The sequence below is a fragment of the Panthera uncia genome, chromosome A2 (genome assembly GCF_023721935.1).
Source record: "Panthera uncia isolate 11264 chromosome A2, Puncia_PCG_1.0, whole genome shotgun sequence".
Classification (NCBI taxonomy): Eukaryota; Metazoa; Chordata; class Mammalia; order Carnivora; family Felidae; genus Panthera; species Panthera uncia.
This window is the reverse complement of record NC_064816.1, coordinates 113,366,465-113,369,025: the sequence shown is the minus strand read 5'-3', so window position 1 is coordinate 113,369,025 and position 2,561 is coordinate 113,366,465. Positions and strand designations below refer to the sequence as shown.

Genomic DNA, 2,561 nt, shown 5'->3' with positions numbered 1-2,561 from the left:
AGTGGTTTTAAAGTGACATGCAATCAGCTGACTTATTTGTGGTCCCTTCTTCATGACCGTGCGTTGTATGGTATCGAAAGACAACCGCCTGTGGCTGTTTATACAAATCCTTAAGTTCAGTGTCTTGTGGGTTTCCATAAAAGGTGATTGAAACACTTATTGCAGAATATGGAAATGCTTTAAAAAGCATGTGGGGGATTCACCATGGAGGCGGAGGTCGATAAGCTGGAACTGATGTTCCAGAAAGCTCTGATCTGGATTACATTCAATACAGGCTGGAATATGAAATCAAGACTAATCATCCTGATACAGCAGGCAAGAGAAATCCAGTTACCCTCTTAAAGGAATTGTCAGCAATAAAGTCTCGATATCAAACTTTGGTATAGAACAGAAAGAGAGTAAGAACGGCATTTGTGCTGTCAATAAGACGATGACCATGATACAAGAACTACAAAAGCAAACAGATGTGGAGCTGTCACCACTGACTAAAGAAGAGAAAGCTGCAGCAGAGCAATTAAAATCTTTTGTTCAGACTGATGAAGAAGTGGGCTTGCAAAAGGGAATTCTAATGGAGAGGAGATCCATTCCAGAAAGATTTAAGAAGATGTCTTGTTAGCACTCAGTGACTAGAGGTGGGGGGATGGAGAAGAAGGAGATTTGGCTTGGGTAACTGGATAGTGATGCCTTTCACAAGAGAAGAGATAGAGATGCCTTTCATAAGAAGGGCAGATATTATATGAATAAAGTTCAGCCAAAAACATGGAATGGGAATAAAGGGATTTAAATGTATGTATGTACACACAGTCTTATCATTTCAGGCAAGGGAGTCACGTAACACTATTTTGCATTTGTTTTTGTATAATTGGGAGAAAATGGATGTCCTGGCCTATCATAAAAGGATATTTGTGTACTATTGGTCAGTCAGATATGAATGAGCATGCTTTGGAAATTAACGGATAGAAAAAATATTTGTATTATATTATACATTATATATATGTATATAATTTTATTTCTGAAAAGTTTTGATTATAGGTAATGGTCACATTATTGATGAGACTGCTAATAAGTGACCTAAAATCCTCCACAAAAGCTAACATTAGTAATAATAAATTGGCTTTTCTGTGAAAAAAATAAAAATAAAAAGCATGTGGGCAAAAAACTTGAAAAGATGGTGGGCTGTTTATAGGGGAGGTAGCACCTATGACCGGTCTGCAAAATAGAATAAACTAGATGCATCTGCTTTAAACTGCTTTTTATTAGTGGAATGCATGGCTTGCTTTATCAATAGTAAAACCTAAGCCTGGGCAGAAGTTTTAATTCTCCAGGGACCGCAACTTTTGTTAAAAGGGCTAATCTAGCACATGGTACAATCAGAATGGTTTATGGAAGAATTAGACAGAAAATCCAACTCCAATATTGACTGAGTGGATCTAAAACCAAATGCTGTTACTGGCGGGCAGGGTGCCTAGCATTTGGATGCATTTGAATCATTAGCATAAAGCAGGAGAGGACACACTGTCATCTTCTTTGGCCTCCCCAGCCTTTAGTTCTGGAATCTCTCCCAATCTAGATGGTTGGACATGCCCAAGACCTCACAGGGAGCCCATCTCGCAGGTGCTTACCCAGCTCTGTTTATACAGTTCCCCTGTGGCCTCTAACCTACTCTGGAACTTCCCAGAATGAATCCATGTCTATAAGACAGGTTTTCTGGTAGTTGGTGGTAGGTTTCTTGTGTCCCCTACCCTTGCCCTTTCCTTTTTCCAGGCTGATTCTGTGGATCCGGCTCCTTCTGAGGTTACTCGCTTAATCAAAGAGGATGAATTTCCCAGAGAGAACAGAACAGTGGTTTAGCCAAGCAAAGAGCTGGACTTCTCAATTACACTCTCCAACAAGCCCATGGGCGCTTTCCAGACCAGCACCCCTCTCATTCAACCTTTCCTCGTTGTCAAAGTTTCCAGACCTCTTGCCAGCCTGGTGACAGGCCACCACCAACCAGCCAGCATCAATCAGCCAATGGTCTTAAAAGGGATACCCAGCAAAGGCGTAAAATATGGCACGGGTAGTCTGGTCAGAGCCCCCTTTTCTGGGCAGTATACTTCTAAAATTTTTTTTTAATGTTGATTCATTTTTGAGAGAGAGAGAGAGAGAGAGAGAGGAACAGAGTGTGAGTGGGGGAGGGGCAGAGAGAGAGAGAGAGGAACAGAGTGTGAGTGGGGGAGGGGCAGAGAGAGAGGAACAGAGTGTGAGTGGGGGAGGGGCAGAGAGAGAGGGAGACACAGAGTCTGAAGCAGGCTCCAGGCTCTGAGCTGTCAGCACAGAGCCCAACACGGGGCTCAAACCCATGAACCGAAAGATCGTGACCTGAACAGAAGTCGGACGCCCAACTGACTGAGCCACTCAGGCACCCCAGAATTTCTTCCTTTTTAAAGCTAAATCATATCCGCTGATCCATAGGCACACACCACATTCTGTGCAGCATACTTATCCATTCATCCATCCACTGATGGATCCTTGAGTTGCTTCCACCTTTTGGCTCTCGGGAAAAATGCTGCTGTGAACAT

General features: G+C 42.8%; 1 pseudogene; it reads left to right on the top strand.

Annotated features, from left to right (window-relative positions):
- The first annotated feature begins 204 nt into the window (after positions 1 to 204).
- Positions 205 to 959, top strand: LOC125930004 (spindle and kinetochore-associated protein 2-like; annotated as a pseudogene).
- The last annotated feature ends 1,602 nt before the right edge of the window (positions 960 to 2,561 follow it).